Raw genomic sequence first — 15,685 nt, 5'->3', positions numbered from 1 at the left:
GTCACTCAGCAATCAAAACCCTCCTCCTTCTATCACAGAAGCTCCACTTTCATGTGCTAAAAAAATATTTTTTGAAGGCCACTCAATTGTATTATAAGATTGACATTTTCTTCCCTGGAAAATTTGCTCCCATGGAGAAAACTTAACTACTTCTTTGAACCACGTTTTTCTTTTTTACGTGGTTGGAAAAGCAGATGCGTGGCCCTTTAAAAGCCAGCAGTTAAAATGAAAGGCTCATTCACTCACGGGAATGAGCTGGGTGAGTCAGGGCGTTGGTAACAACTAGCCCAGATGTATAATCTTGTGCCTATCACTTAGGAAAATGCTGCCGTTAGGGATCACTTAATAGAACCTTAGAGTGAGGGTCCAGGGGGATCCCAAGGTAGACAGTCTGCAAGAAGCAGGATGGTGGGGGACAAATTGCAGTGAGATCACCTAGAACCCAGGCCCAGGGTGCTGGGCAGGGCAGGAGTTGCTGTTGGTGAGTTCTGCTTCTCCCTACCCTCTCCAATATGATTTTAAGCTGAAACAGACAAAATCCAAGACCAGGAAAACATCCTGGGTTGACCACCCCCCCCCCAAAAGTGGAAGAAAGACAACAAGAAATGGCAAAGCAAAGTTCACAACCTTTGTCCAGAGCGATTCTGGCTTAAAGGAAGGGCGAGGAGGCATCAGCTGATTCCCCATAGCAGAGGTGAAAGCTCAAACTTGACACTCAGCATGACTGGGTTTGAATCTCAGGCTCACCCACTCATTAGCTGTGCAACCTCAGGAAAGCTACCTCACCTCTCTGAGCATCCTTTCCTCATTGGCAAATGTAGATTGAAATGGTACCGGACATATAGGTCCGGTGAAGGATTAGGAAAGAGGAGGGCGGCGACTAGGTGGTTCAGTCCGTTAAGCTTCTGACTCCTGACTCTTGATTTTGGCTCAGCTCATGATCACTGTTTGTGGGATTGAGCCCCCTGTTGGGCTCTGTGCTGACACCACGAGCCTGCTTGGGATTCTCTCTCTTGCTCTCTCTCTTTCTGCCCTTCCCTGGCTCACACTCACACGTGTGTGCTCTCTCTTTCTCTCAAAATAAACAAACTTTAAAAAAAAGAAAAGAGGAGGTCTCTGCTCCTTACAGTGCTTCTGTGCCAAGGGAAAAGTTGTAGCCACTTTCTATGAAGCACCTACTAAGTGCCCGTGTATGGATGCCAGAGCCTGAGCTGTGCGGCCTCTGTCTATTGGGGATACTACCTGGTACTGCAGTAGTTCAGAGTAGGGCTCTCACCATTGTAATTTGTATCCAAAATAGTTTTGAGTCAAAGAACATTCTGGGAGACCCAGAGTTCATCAGTCTTTGCCATGGGTTACTCTGTTTGGCCAGCCCTCCCCACACAGCAAGGGCTCAAGAAATATTTGTTGAATGAGTGACTCAATGATGGAAGAAATTAATGAAAGATGAAATGTTGGTGAGTGTCCCCTACTGGATGGAGGGAGATTTGAAAAAAAAAAAAAAACAACCCTCAGGAATTCATGAACATAATGTTGAATGAAATAAGCCAGATACAAGAGAATGTTCAGTGTGATGACATTTGTATGAATTTCTAGAATGGGCAAGATAAATCTGTGATGATAGGAGTCAGAATTGTGGTTACCTGAAGATGGAAGAAAGAGAGCTAGGAAATGGCAAAGCTGGGGTTTAAACCAGAGGCCACGGCCAGCTAAGCCCATGTTCTTAACCCCTTAGACAAACTGCTGCTCAGAAGCCATACAGCCCAGTTTCCCATCAGATTTTGAGAGCTCCTTTACAGCCTCTGCCAAATGATTGGCCAGGTTCCACTTGCATATTTCCAGTGACAGAGAGCTCATTACCTATATGCTTGCAAAGGAGAACTTGGGAGGAAGAGTTCTAGTCCTTATAACAACCTCTGCTTTCTCCTGCTTGACCTCAGTTATCTTGTGACTGCCACACCTAGGGACTTTTATCCAGAAGTGGCCTTTCTCCTTGTCCAGTCCCTCTGGCTCAATGGGAAGGGTAGGGGTTGTGGTGATAACTTTATAGTGGATTCTCTCACACATGCCATTCTTGTTCCTTTGAAGAGAAGAGAAGGCAAAAGTGTCATGGAGGATGATTTGGGAACAATTCAACAAATGTAAAATGTACATATTCTATAACCCAACCATCTCTCTTCTTGCACATGCATCCAGAGATGGAGGGCAAAGAAGCACAGAGCAGCAGGGTTTGTGAGAATAAAAACCTCGCAAACAATCTAAATGTCCATTGATGGAGGACTGGTTACAACACCAGAGTGTGTCCTTCCACTGAAGGATGCCACAGCAGTTTAAAAGGTTGGGAATGAGGTATCCACCCAAGAGAAATGAGAACACATACCCACATAAAGACTTGTATGCAAACATTCATAGCAATATTATTCCTAATAGCCTCAAACTGGATACACTCCTAGAGTCCACCAACTGGCAAATGAACAAGCAAAATGTAGCGTATCTGTACAATGGAATATTAGCAAAAAAAAAAAAAAAATTAAAGAAAAGAAAACATGAGGGGTGCCTGGGTGGGTCAGTTGGCTAAGTGCCAGACAATTAACAGCTTAGGTCATGATCTCATGGTTTGTGGGTTCGAGCCCCGCATCGGACTCTGTGCTGACAGCTCAGAGTCTAGAACCTGCTTCAGATTCTGTGACTTTCTCTCTCTCTGCCCCTCCCCGACTCATGCTCTGTCTCTATCTCTCAAAAATAAACATTGAAAAAAAACTTTTAAAATTTCTTTTAATGTTTATTTTTGAGAGAGAGACAGAGTGCGAGCAGGGGAGGGACAGAGAGAGAAGGAGACACAGAATCCGAAGTAGGCTCCAGCCTCCAAGCTGTTAGCACAGAGCCCATTGTGGGGCTCGAACCCACCAGCTGTGAGATCATGACTTGAGCCGAAGTCAGATGCTCAACTGACTGAGCCACCCAGGCGCCCCTCCTTGGATAATTTTTTAACTTAAAACAAGCAAGCAAGCAAGCAAGAAAGAAAAGAAGCAATGCAAAAGAGCCTAGAGGCTACAGTCCATCCTCCAGCCCATCTTTTACAATTACTGGGCCCGTGGATTTAGGAAATTGTCATTTGTAAGCAGTAAATTGGATGTGTCTAAACTTAGAAAGGACTTCAGGAATGATCTAGTCCAGTTCCTTTGCTCTATAGGTGGAGAAACTGAGGCCCAGGGAGGGACTGCAGCCTGGCCAACGCCAAAGCTTGTTGGGCTTGGGCCAGGGCTGCAGTCCAAGCCCCGGATGAAGCTCCTAGCTCTGCCCCCGCACTATACTCTGCACAAATTGTTTCGTGTCTCCGGGAAGGGGGAGTTTATAAATTTGGCCACGTTTTGGAACAACAGAGCCATAAATGGACATGCCCGCAGGAGGCTGGGAGGTACCTGACCTTTGAGGCTGGGGGTGGGGAGGGGAAGGGAGAACAGGGCCAGCAGCCTCAGCCCTGGCCCAGATTCTTGCATCCAGGAGAAAAGAAAACTGGAGAAAGGAGCTAGTCCAGAGGGAGGCTGCAGATGAAGCAGGTAAACACGGAGGGCCACATGGACCTGGGTCAAAGGCCCCCCACCTACCACTGTTTGGCTGGGTAACCTTGGACACATGCCTTCACCTCTCTGAGCCTCAGTGGTCACCAAACCTGGTAAATGATGAGAACGTGTGGAAAGGTTATAAAAATGCAGATGACCAGGCCCCAACTCCAGCTTACAGAGAATCAGATTCTCCCAAGATGGGTCCCAGGCAACTGTATTTTCCAGAAGCATCTTGTGGTAGTCTGCATCACTAGAGAACTGGAATTCAGGAGTCACTGACATCAGCCTTAAAACAGGCTTCTCAAAATCATTATTTTTATTAGACTCTTGCCCATAGAGGAAAACCCAGGCTGCCTAGCATGCCATTCAAGGCCTCCACGGCAACAGAACAACTTCACCCCCTCCCCACTTCAGCCCTTTACATTCATCCCTCTGTTGTTTCAGCAAACAAGGTTGAGTATCCCCTCTACAGCCCCACATAAAACCAGGTCTCTGCCTTCCCTGGCAGTCCAAAGTGGGAATAAATCAAATTCCACACTCCATGATTCTCTTCCTTTTTTAAACACATTCACATTCACACTTTCCAAACGAGACAGTTCCTTCAAGTTGGACAGTCCACCATCCCATTTGGCTTCTCTTTTGATGGAAAATCCATATCCCCTCTTCCATGAAGTTTTCCAGCTGTTCTCTGCACCGCCCCCCCCCCCCCCAGATGGAATCACTACCTATACAAGGCTCTACCCTCTAAATGAATGAGTAAATAAATGAGTGGAATTCTTGATTGATTTGCCTCCCGGCCCTGGCGCAGTTTGTAGCCAATAAAAATGTTTGTTGCAATACAATGAACACTGGATTCTCTGAGCCAACTCTGATCTGAATGCAACTACCACTGAAAAACATTCAGTCAGTCAACATCTACTGAATATGTATTATGCACCAGGCATGTGTAAACAAACCAGATCACTCCAGATGGGGTTAAGTGCAAAAATGAGTGCTCTGAGAGAGAACAATTGAGAGGTGCTGTTTCAAAGAGGGTGGTGAGGAAGCCCCTTGGAGCTGAGGCAGAGCTGGCCTGCAGAGCCCTAGAAGGGGTGACTTGATTTGGGTTTGAGAAGGACTCTTGGGCTTCTAGGTGGTGAGTGGAGGTGGGTGGGGACAGTGCCAGAGCCGAGTGATGTGATTAACAATGGTGTGGAGAGGTGGGGTCCAGCCACACGAAGACAGATGCCACAGGGGGGCCTGCAGCTTGGGTGGGACAGCTGATCTTCCAAACTTTAGAGTCTTTGATGCTCTGAGCCTTATATGTTTTAAACTCACACACACACACACACACACACACACACACACACACACACAATTAAAGAAAACAAAATCCCTCAGAGCCTCAGAAGTTGGCTAAAGCCCATAGGATTGTCTGTTTTTTTTAAAAAATATATTTTCCCACTGAATCTTCAGTTTTGTATTTCTAGCAGCTGGCATCCACCCAAGGGGACAAGTTAGCTGAGACAAACAGGCTTCCGTCCCTCTGTCATTGTCCTCTGGATCGCTCGTGGCTGCTAAAAGGGTCATTTCCTGAGGCCTCAGCAGGGCTAGGAGGGTGAGGTGTGGGGGCCAGGCCTTCCCACGGATGCAGCTGGGTCAGCTGCATTTCCCGAGAGGACATTGCTTTGGGGGAGGGGGTGGGGCAGGCAAAAAGCAGCCCCAGAGGTCAGGCAAGCAGCTCCGGCCCAACACTTCATTAGTAAGTCAGTCACTTGAGGTTTAACAAAACAATGTGGTGAGGTTCCCAGGCTAGCCCACAAGAAGAGCCTGTGGGTCTGATATTGGAGAGTCATTTGTGTAGGATGAGAGGAACTCAGCCCAAGAGAGGTTCTGGGCCACCTGATTTCAAGACTGACCAAATTCAGGCTAGGTGACCTGGGAATGATCCTTTAAGGTGAGGCTGAGCTGTGACTGGAACACAGAAAAGCCCTTCCCTCACTGGGAGGGGCAGGGGGCCCTGACTCTGGGACAGGGGACTCAACTCCATGACTATCTAAGCCACACACAAATTTTAAGTTACTAGGTTCAGCCCCTCCTAGTTACAATCTGGTTTCTTAAACTGATGCTCTGCCCCTGTGATGGGGAGGCTGCCAGGGCTGTGTCTGTCCCAAACCCATCAAATAACCTCCCACAAACCCATTAATCTTGTATCAGGATCATGCACCTTCCTCTCATGTCACTGTCCCTCATTGCGCTCCCAGTGCTCATTACACTGGCTTGCTTTGGGTTTCTCTTTCCTGCCCCGTGGCCTTTGCCCATGCTGTTCCTTCTGCCTGGATCAAGAGGCAAAGTGCTTCCTAGTTCCTTTTCCCTCCTAGAGCTAACGCCAAATAGCAGTAGTGATTTGTGTAGTAATTTGCATGATATCATCTTCCTCCAAAGCATCATTAAAGACGTTCTACCATTGGCCTCTAAATTGGCCACAGAAAGGGAAAGAAAGAAAAAGGACAGTATGTGGAGGGGCTTTTTGGCCCAAGTCTGGAAGAGGTGCACATCCCTTCTGCTCACATTTCATTGTCTGAGAACATGGCCCCTCCTAACTACAAGAGAGACTGGGAAGTATGGTCTAGCTGGGCCTCAAAGAGAAAGAGATGGATATTCATGTATACTAGCTGACTATCACAGAAATGTGGCTCCCTGACATGAGAAGAAAGGGGTGATGGAAGCCTGGACAGGAAAAAGCCCCTGCTGTTGCAGTACACACCCTTCACATCCTTCCCCAGAGGGAGAGACATGTCTCCTAGGCCTGTGTCCACCTTTTCCTGTGAATGTAAAACTAATTAGTGGTCAACTCCTGGAGCAGACATAGCCCCTATCCCATGGACGATCACCTCTACCCACCAAAGGCTGCTCACTGAATGCCTGATGGTGTTGTTCTGGCCTCAGGAGCACACTGGAGGTGCCAAGAATTGGCACCCCAGAAGTAGCCCTTGGCGATCGAAGGATAGAAAATTGGTGGATAGACAACCCAGCTCCCTAACCCTTTGGTTGGGATGGCTAAGGTATGGCCTACATGGTCTCTGGGAGGTCCCTAGTAGGGCTGAGCTCCGGTTGTTCACCACAGTAACTGCCCTGATAATGCTTCCCCTACTGGCTCACTTCCACTCCCAGTCTCGCTTCCCCACTCCCTGACAGGGATTCCCTGGGTTCACTTCCCAGATAGATTCCTGACACTTAAATATTTGTTTTAGGGTCTGCTTCTGGGAGGACCCAAACCAAGGCAGCTCCCCATGCTCAGGAACAATGACCCATACTCTCCTCCCCTACCATGTCCAGCCTTGTGCTTCAGGGATGCACAGACATCCTTTTGAATTACTTTTAGAAACACACAAAAACACATGTCAATGGATTGGTCATCTTGGCCAGGGCCTTGAGGCCAGGGAGAGGGCCTCATGTACTTGAAAACAAGCCTCGGAGGATTTATCTGCCCATTCTGTTTCTTTCCCACACACAGGAAAATCCTGGGCAGGCAGAGCTTCCTGACTCGGGGTGGGGGGTGGTGGGGAGAAGCTGACAGCGCAGGGTGAAGACTCTCCTCCTTACAAAGAAAATGTCTGGGTGGTTTGAGAGAATGACTGTTACCTTCCTCACTGACTGGAGAAAGGGAAAGTTCAGAATTCTGAGTTCTAGTCCTCAGTCTGCCACTAGTTTACTGTGCCACTCCGGGCTGTTCCCTCCCCTGGGCCTCAGATTCCCATCTATACAGGTAGAATAATTGTGCACCAGGATATCTTAGCATTGCTACATTCTGCATTTCTTCTGAACTCAGATCCAGGCCTGGCACACTATTTCACTTGTGAAAACTTTTAAGGGATTCAGGAAGTTAAAGCATACAAGTATGTGGAGTATTTTGGAAAACCAGTATTAGCAACAATTAAGAAGAGTTATAGTGATTTGTCCTGTTAATGGAATTTTCCATGGAAAAATACTTTTAAACATATATTTTCTTAATAGATTGGCATTCACTAGCAACTTTTTTCTTTTTTCCAGGCTCGCTCTGGTCTCTACTTTACAGGCCAAGTTACTTTGACCAATGAGATCATGTTGTTCACTCTCTTAAAACTCATTCATGGATACACAGTGTCAAGCAGGGCCTCCCACAGTGCTTTGCACAATAGCAAATGATTGATTATTGAATTGAATTTGATTTCCAAGCTACTGTGGCCCAAGAAGACACCTTAGGAATGCTTGTTAGAATTGTGTCTAAAGTAAAAGCTAAAAGGCTATGAGTAAACGTGAGGGAAAGCTTATCTGAGAGTAAGGTGCTTGGTATGGACATTGTGGTGTTGTTTTTGGTACTCAGTTGGCCTTTTAGCTTCATTTCAGCTTGTAGATAGATGAAGTCATTGCACAAGTTACTCCAGTTAAGTGAGCTGCTATTGTGCATGCGGACCGTATTGGTTAGGGATGCATTAAGCTGCAAGTTATAGGATACAGTAGCTTAAACCATAACCACATTGATTGTTTGCTTGTCTGCAAATCTGGATGCAGGTGGGCATAGAGTTAGTCCACCTGCTTAATGATGTTATAAAGACACAGGTTCTTTTTAAAAAAAAAAATTTAATACTTATTTTTGAGAGAGAGAGAGAGAGAGAAACAGAGAGAGAGAGAGAGAGAGAGAGAGAGAGAGAGAGAGAGAGAGATTGAGAGCTCATGCATGAGCAGGGGAGGGGCAGAGAGAGAGGGAGACACAGAATCCAAAGCAGGCATCAGGCTCTGAGCTCTGAGCTGTCAGCACAGAGCCTGATGTGGGACTCGAACTCACAAACGACAAGATCATGACCTAAGCCAAAGTTGGACGCTTAACCAACTGAGCCATCCAGGTGCCCCAACACAGGTCCTTTCTACTTTTTCACTCCTCTAACCTTATTTTCAGGGCCTCACGGTCCCAAGATGGCTGTCATTTCTATAAGTATCATCCTTGTTTAAGGAGGGTAATACCCCTGAGCTCTCCTCTCCCTTTTGATCCTTTTATGAGGAAAGCTTCCTAGAAGCACCCTAGCATACTTTCCCTATGTCTTACTAGTCAGAACTAGGTTACATGACCGCTCATATTAGTTACCCATTGCTGGGGAACAAATAACCCCAAACCTAGATTCTTAACACTGCCGTAAATATTTTCCTATCTCTCAGTTTCTGTGGGTCAGTTGGGGATGGTGTAGTTTGGTGGTTCTGAATCAGGATCTCTTAGGGGTGATTTGTGCCTGTGTCTTCATTTATAAAGATGACTACATGATGACATGAAGAGTTCGATGCCACTGAAAGAAAAGTTTAACATTACTCACAGTTCTCCTAGAAACAAGAGGCACAGCATGTGTGTGGGGCCATAGGCGGAAGCACCAGTGTTGGTCAGGAGGCAGAAAGGAGCAAGAGAAAGCCAAGGCCATAACCTTCATTAGGGTTTCTGTGGGATAGGCAAGGAAAGGCAGGGTAATGTTTGGGTAGTTTGGGTAATTCCAGTGGGCTCCGGGGCACAGGGGCTGTCCCTAGTTGCCTAGTACCTGGCTTTGGGATGATCTAAGTCAAGGGAAATATTAGCTTGGTATATGAGTTAGATGAAGAAGTGTCAGGGGGGTATGGACTCAGGATTGGTTGATTTGTGCATAAAAGGTGGGCTCACTGTCTCTAGGAATTAGCTAGCCCTGGGTGGGGCAGTCTTTTCCCAGCCAGCAAGGCCCCCCAAAGATGTTTAAACATCATAAAATATAGAAAAGTTAAAATATGATTAATACAGGGGTGCCTGGCTGGCTCAATTGGTAGAGCATGTGAATCTTGATCTCAGGGTTGTAAGTTCAACCCCCAAATTGAGTGTAGATATTACTTAAAAAATCTTAGGGCACCTGGTGGCTCAGTCAGTTAAGCATCTGACTTCAGTTCAGGTCATGATTTTGTCGTTTGTGGGCTCAAGCCCCACATCAGGCTCTCTGCTGTCAGCACAGAGCCTGCTTTGGATTCTCTCTCTCTCTCTCTCTCTCTCTCTCTCTCTCTCCACCCTTCCCCTGCTCATGCTCATTCTCCCTCAAAAATAAATAAATGTTTAAAAAATAAATAAATCAAATCTTAAAAAATATATGATTAATACAAAGATATCTCTGGCTGATGCTGCAAGTCAAAATGTTGGCCCACATTCAAAGGTTTGACTGGGGCTGGAGCCACTTTCCAGGTCTCTCACTCACATGCCTGGCATGTTGGTGCTGGCTACTAGTGGCAGGACTTAGTTCCTCCCATGTGGGCCTCTCCACAGGGCTGTTGAGTGTCCTCACACTATGGTGGTTAATTTCCCCCAGAGCAAGTAATCTAAGAGAGCAAGGTAACAGCAACAATGGTTTTCATGACCTACCCTCAGAAGTCACTCTTTGAAATGAGTCGCTAAGTCTAGCCTACATTCAAGGTTGTGGGGGTGAATTTCCACCTTTTCAAAAGGAGGGTGTCAAAAAAATTTACAGACATATTTTAAGGCCACCAGACCATTCCTGACTGCAAGGGAGTCTGGAAAGGCAAAAGAGAACAGGATTGTTGTGACTAGCTTAGACTAATCATGATTGACTCATAGCCTGGGATACAATCCCACCCCAGACAAAAATCAGGGTTCAGTTAATGAGGAAAGAGAGGGAAGGCTGGTGGGGAAGCATTTTATCTGCCACAATGGTGATGATAAAGATGAAGGGGACTAAGGTTTCCAGGTATCCTGATATTGCATGAGACATATTCTTACTAAAACATTATTTGTTGCTTATATGAAAGTCAGTTTTTTTTTTTTTTTTTTTTAAGAGAGAGAGAGAGTCTCAAGCATGCTCTGCACTCAGTGGCGTGGAACCAGATGCAGGGCTCATTCCCACAACCCTGGGATCGTGACCTGAGCCAAAATCGAGAGTCAGACACTCAACCAACCAAACCACCCAGGTGCCCTTCTGAAAGGCAAATTTAACTGGTGTCTTCTATTTTCATTTGCTAAAAATCTAGCTCCCATGGTGGGAAATAAGTCTTCAATGGTCATGGAAGGAAGCCAGTGAGGAGGTGGCACTTCTTAGGAAGGAGGAGCTAAAGGAAGCCTGGGGGTGCCTGGAAGAGGAACAGATGTTTCAAAGCTTAGGGTAGGTTCCTTTTAGTGGGGGAGAGCAGGAGGGTGAGGTTGAGGCTTTCTGTGGTCCCAGTCTTTCTCTCCTCTGCTCCCAGGCCACCTCCGCATCCACCCAACACCAACACCAACACCCCCAACACCACCATTTCCTCCATTTTGATCTCAAAAGATACCCAGGAAGCTCTAGCTAGAGGTATCTCTCTTTTCAACACCCTGAAAAACCAACTCATAAAGCCGAAGTAGGGGCTGCGGGCAGCGTGGCAAAGTGCATGAGTGGTGTGAGAACTTGGAGCCTCACTGTGTGACCTCAAGCAAGGCCCTCCCCTCTCTGGGCTTCCCTTTCCTTGGCTCTATAATGATGGTTGGTCTAAATCGTCTCCAAGGGCCCTTTTACTTGGCCTACGTGTCTCCTTCCCAAAAAGGAACAAAAAGACTTGGGTGGTTTCTCTCGTCCCGTCTCCAAGCCAAATTCAGACGAAAATGTCCAGGGTGACATAGATTTAATATAAACAGTGGTGCACTGATACTCACAAATACCCCAAAAGGAGTCCCAGATGAGCTATTTTTATCCTTAAAACACACACACACACACACACATACTCACTCCAACCCCCATTACCCCCACCCATAAATTCTTCCAGTTGGTTTTTACAAGAAGACAAGAGTTCCAGTTAAGAGTGCTAATTAAACAGCTTTGACTGTGGGCAGAAGGGAGGCTGGCGAAAATCTTCTCTCTGGGCATGATGTCATTATAATTGTGCATTTCTCATGACCCAAGAATGTGAGTGTGTTTGCACTGCACGTTGAAGCCAGTGATGCAAGTGTGGCCTGGTAAACAGGCCCCAGACAGGGAGGCCCTGCAAGGAGCCACCGTGCAGAGGCCTGGCAGAGGCCCAGGTTGCTCTTAACTCCTTCCTGGCAGAACTGGCTGGTGGGCTGCTGAGGTTTGGCTAGGGAGCCTCCTCTTCTCAGCCCTTGCTTCTCTCCCAGCCAGGGTCCCTGCTGGTGACAAGCTCTGAATGTGGAGTCACTGAGACCTGCATTCTACCCACCTGCACCATTTGCTTGCTCGAGGGCCTGGGTTATGTGACTCCTCTGCCCTGAGCCTCAGTTTTCTCATCTGAGAAAATGGGGAGATGAATCAGGGCTTCAGTCCCTTGTCTTCAACTCTACAGTCCACAAAGCCCAAATATCCAAGGGCTTTTCCATATATTTGAAGAAAACTCAGGTGGAGGCCAAACCTGGGGCCCCACTTAGACTCAAACTTCTCACTACAGCAATATTCATATATTTGATTGGAGATGGGTGGGCCCAGGCCCCACCAGATTAAAAAAATTTTTAATGTTTATTTATTTTCAAGAGAGAGAGAAACAGAGTGCGAGGAGGGGAGGGGCAGAGAGAGAGGGAGACACAGAATCCAAGGCAGGCTCCAGGCTCTGAGCTGTCAGCACAGAGCCCAATGCAGGGCTTGAACTCATGAACTGTGAGATCATGACCTGAGTCAAGTCAGACGCTTAACTGACTGAGCCACCCAGACGCCCCCAGCTCACCTTTTAAAACCCCCAAAATTCTGAGTTCTGAAACCTGACCAGCCCCAAGAGTGTTGATCAGGGGTTGTAGGCCTGGGGCACCTGCCTTTTGTTCACTGGGAGACATACTAAGACACTGCCTTCTGCTGAAAAGTCCTCCCTGAGCACAGGGCTTAGCTCTGTGTCAGCTCTGTCCCAAGCTGCCAGCTCAGTGCCTGGAACACAGCAGTCACCCAACCAACAGCTATTGAATCAATAGCTGAAGTTACTCATACCCCATAAATGCCGGGGTGTTGATCAAGGGGAAACTGAGGCCCGAGCCTCTGAGATAGCCTTCCCTGGATCCTTTCCCACAGAGGGAGTTCTGACTTTCCCCAAAAAAGGTAGCTGCTCACATTTCTGTGTTGGCCTGCTCACAAACAGCTTGGTGACCCCCCTCTGACATTCCAGAGCAGCCTCCTCCCCGGCTGGCTGGTTTGCGGGCATCAACGAGTTTTCTTTGGCAGAAGGTTCAATTGATTGGAAAAAAAAAAAAAAAAGGTGGGGCGGGGGGGGGGGAGTTGAAAGCTGGAGGTGGGGAAGGGGTGGTCACAGGGTAGAGTGGGGGCTTCTGGGGAAGCTGAGATCTGCCAGCTAGCCTGAGACTGTGGACCAGATTCTGGGACCCTTCTGAGGACTGTGACTGTGTCAGTAAGCTCCTGTCTTAATCCTAGAACTGGAGAATTACCCAGACCTGTGCAGAGCTGCCAGGATGGAAAAGGCCTCCCCGGTGTGGTCTGACCTATTCCCAGCTGCTGTGGAGCCCCGAGTAACTCCCTTTTCCTCTCTGGGTCTTCACATGATAAGGTTGGAGAATCCAGAAAAACAAAGCTGACATTATAGACACAGACTTGAGTCCAGGCCCAGGCTCTTCCTCTGACTGGACAGGGAGTTAGAGCCAGTCACTTTCCTTCTCTGAGCCTCAGTCACCTCATCTGTAAAATGGCACTGAGTTATAGGGATTGTGTCCTGATGAATGTGTTTGGCACATAGTAGTGATAAAGGAATGTTAGTAAATTACCCTTGGCCTGGATAGCCCTCCTGATCTGATGTTCTATGTTAGGCACTAAGCACAGTAATAACCTCATTGTCTGAGCACCCACTATGTTCCAGGCACTGTGCTAAGTGATTTACAAGCATTTTTTTTTTCCATCCTCCCAATATCTCTCAAATGGGTACCAGCACTATCCCCATTTGTCAGAGGAGAAGATAAGGTTCTGAAAAGTGGAGTGACTCTCCCAAGGCTGCACAGTTAGTGAGAAGCAGAGCTGGATCTTCTGGACTCTAAACACTTCATACCAGGCTTCAAGAAAGATCTAGCAGCTAATTCTGTGCTCTGCTCCTTGAAGCAAGAGATTCCAAGCCCAGCTGGGCCACACCCTGATGTAACATATGACCAGTGCAGGGGCCTCAGTTCCCCTATTGGAACCATGGGGAAGATCCTCCTTACTCTGCAGCGCTGAGGTAAGGATGCTGGTGACCTTGAGAAGGATTTGCAAGCTATGAGATAGGGGAGGCACTCTCAAAGGCTCAGAAATGGGGGACCAAGGGAAAGAATTAATCCTTTCTAGTCTCCCTAGCAAGTATCAGATCAGCCATGGAGAGGCTGGAGTAGGGAAAGTGAGTGAGGGATAGCTGCATTGAAAAGGCTCTGGGTTAAGGGAACTACTCAGAAGCTAAGAAGTGAAGAGGTGGTCCCAGGCCTCCCCTAGGACCTGACCTTCACCACAGTCTGTCCGTCCATTAAGAGTTGGGCAGAAGGTCATGATCTCGCGGTCCGTGAGTTTGAGCCCCGCGTCAGGCTCTGGGCTGATGGCTCGGAGCCTGGAGCCTGTTTCCGATTCTGTGTCTCCCTCTCTCTCTGCCCCTCCCCCGTTCATGCTCTGTCTCTCTCTGTCCCAAAAATAAATAAAAACGTTGGAAAAAAAAAGTAAAAAAAAAAAAAAAAAGAGTTGGGCAGAACTGCCTCTAGAGTCCAATGGATCAGAGTTCAAGTCTCAGTGCCACCCATCTCCACTGGGCATCCTTTGGACTTCCCCTCTCTTCATGTCAGTCTTCCCAACTGTGAAATGGAGGTGATAACAAGAGCCTCATCAGGACTGTAGTAAAGACAAGCCTTGCCCAAGGATATTGGTTGAATAATTATCTCCTGGCACCTTGTCTGCAAGGCTTCTAGTCTGGAAGGAGAGACTATATATAAAGTGTCTGGCACAGGTATGTGCCCACTGGATGGATGGAAGGAAAGAAGGAAGGAAGGAAGGAAGGAAGGAAGGAAGGAAGGAAGGAAGGAGAAAAGGTAGGAAGGAGAGGGAAAAAGAGGGAAGGGGAGGGGAGGGAGGAAGGAAGGTATGGATGGATGTGATGAGTATCTTACTCTAAGTCACACAGTCTGGAAGTAACTATTCCTGACCTCACACTGGGCACCAACGAAAGCACAAGAGCTGGTTAGAGAGAGACACTCCCTGAGCAAAGGTTTAGAGTTAGGAATTATTACAGCATGGACAAGACACTGGTCTCACTTGCTCAACAAGATCCTATGAGGAAGGGGATCTGATTACAGGCTCTCCCAGAGTCTTTTGGGGCAAACCCAGCAGTTTGTATAGGGAGTAAGGCCCCATGGCCCAGAGGAGCAGGCAGGAGCAAGCCCAGCCTGGGGGTCAGGCCTCAGAGGGCCTGGTATGGCCATATTTGGTTTTCAAGGAACTGGGAGGCTTCTTACCAGCTCTGCTGCCCACGCACGGGAGTAAGGCCACCCACAGTTGCTGAGTCAGGCAGACAGCTGGGGTCGGGAGCAGAGGCCCCACAAACAGGCGACTGTAGCACAGTTGTCCAGAGCCTGGCCTCTAGAGTCAAGAAGATGTGGATTCAAATCCTGCCTGATTCTGATAACTGTGTGACTAGGCCAGCCACATCACCTTCCAGAGATTCTGTTTCCTTTACCTGTAAAATAAAATGACAGCAGTAAGGACGAGCGCCATGACTGAGTTTGCTATGTGCCAGTCTGTGCTGAGGGTTCTGCCTGCATTATCTTGCTTAATTCTCATCACGATAGAGAAGTATTTTTATTGTACCCATGAAACACAACATGTGAGACCAGTGTTTCTCATTTGTGCCTCAATAATTCCTGATCCCAAGCCTTTGCTACAGTCTCCTCCACCTGGAGTGCCTCTCTCTCCCTCACCAGCTCTATGTGTTCTTTGGTGTCCAGTACAGGATTCTGACTGTGGGACGTGGCTATCCCCAGACGAGGAAGCTGAGGCACAGAGAAGCGAGGTCACATGCAAGTAAGAGACATAGCTAAGAATAGCTAGGAAGTACGGAGCAACTTCCCCACCTTCCCATTTCTATCATATCATCACTTCCCGAATCAAATACCTCCACCTGCCCCTATAAAACAATTCTCCCCTTTCCAGTTTCCAATTTGCTGC

General features: G+C 47.5%; 1 long non-coding RNA gene across 1 annotated transcript in view; it reads right to left on the bottom strand.

Annotated features, from left to right (window-relative positions):
- Nucleotides 1–1,518: 1,518 nt before the first annotated feature.
- LOC122470970 overlaps nucleotides 1,519–15,685 on the bottom strand; it is a 30,374-nt gene continuing 16,207 nt past the window's right edge. The window contains exons 2-3 of the long non-coding RNA XR_006294043.1: nucleotides 14,977–15,197; nucleotides 1,519–2,080 (exon numbers count right to left, since the gene is read on the bottom strand). This is a non-coding gene — a long non-coding RNA (uncharacterized LOC122470970). The remainder of the gene's footprint in view (nucleotides 2,081–14,976; nucleotides 15,198–15,685) is intronic.

The sequence above is a fragment of the Prionailurus bengalensis genome, chromosome D3 (genome assembly GCF_016509475.1).
Source record: "Prionailurus bengalensis isolate Pbe53 chromosome D3, Fcat_Pben_1.1_paternal_pri, whole genome shotgun sequence".
Taxonomy (NCBI): Eukaryota; Metazoa; Chordata; class Mammalia; order Carnivora; family Felidae; genus Prionailurus; species Prionailurus bengalensis.
Note: the sequence above shows the minus strand (reverse complement) of the source record. Positions and strands in the feature narration are given on the sequence as shown.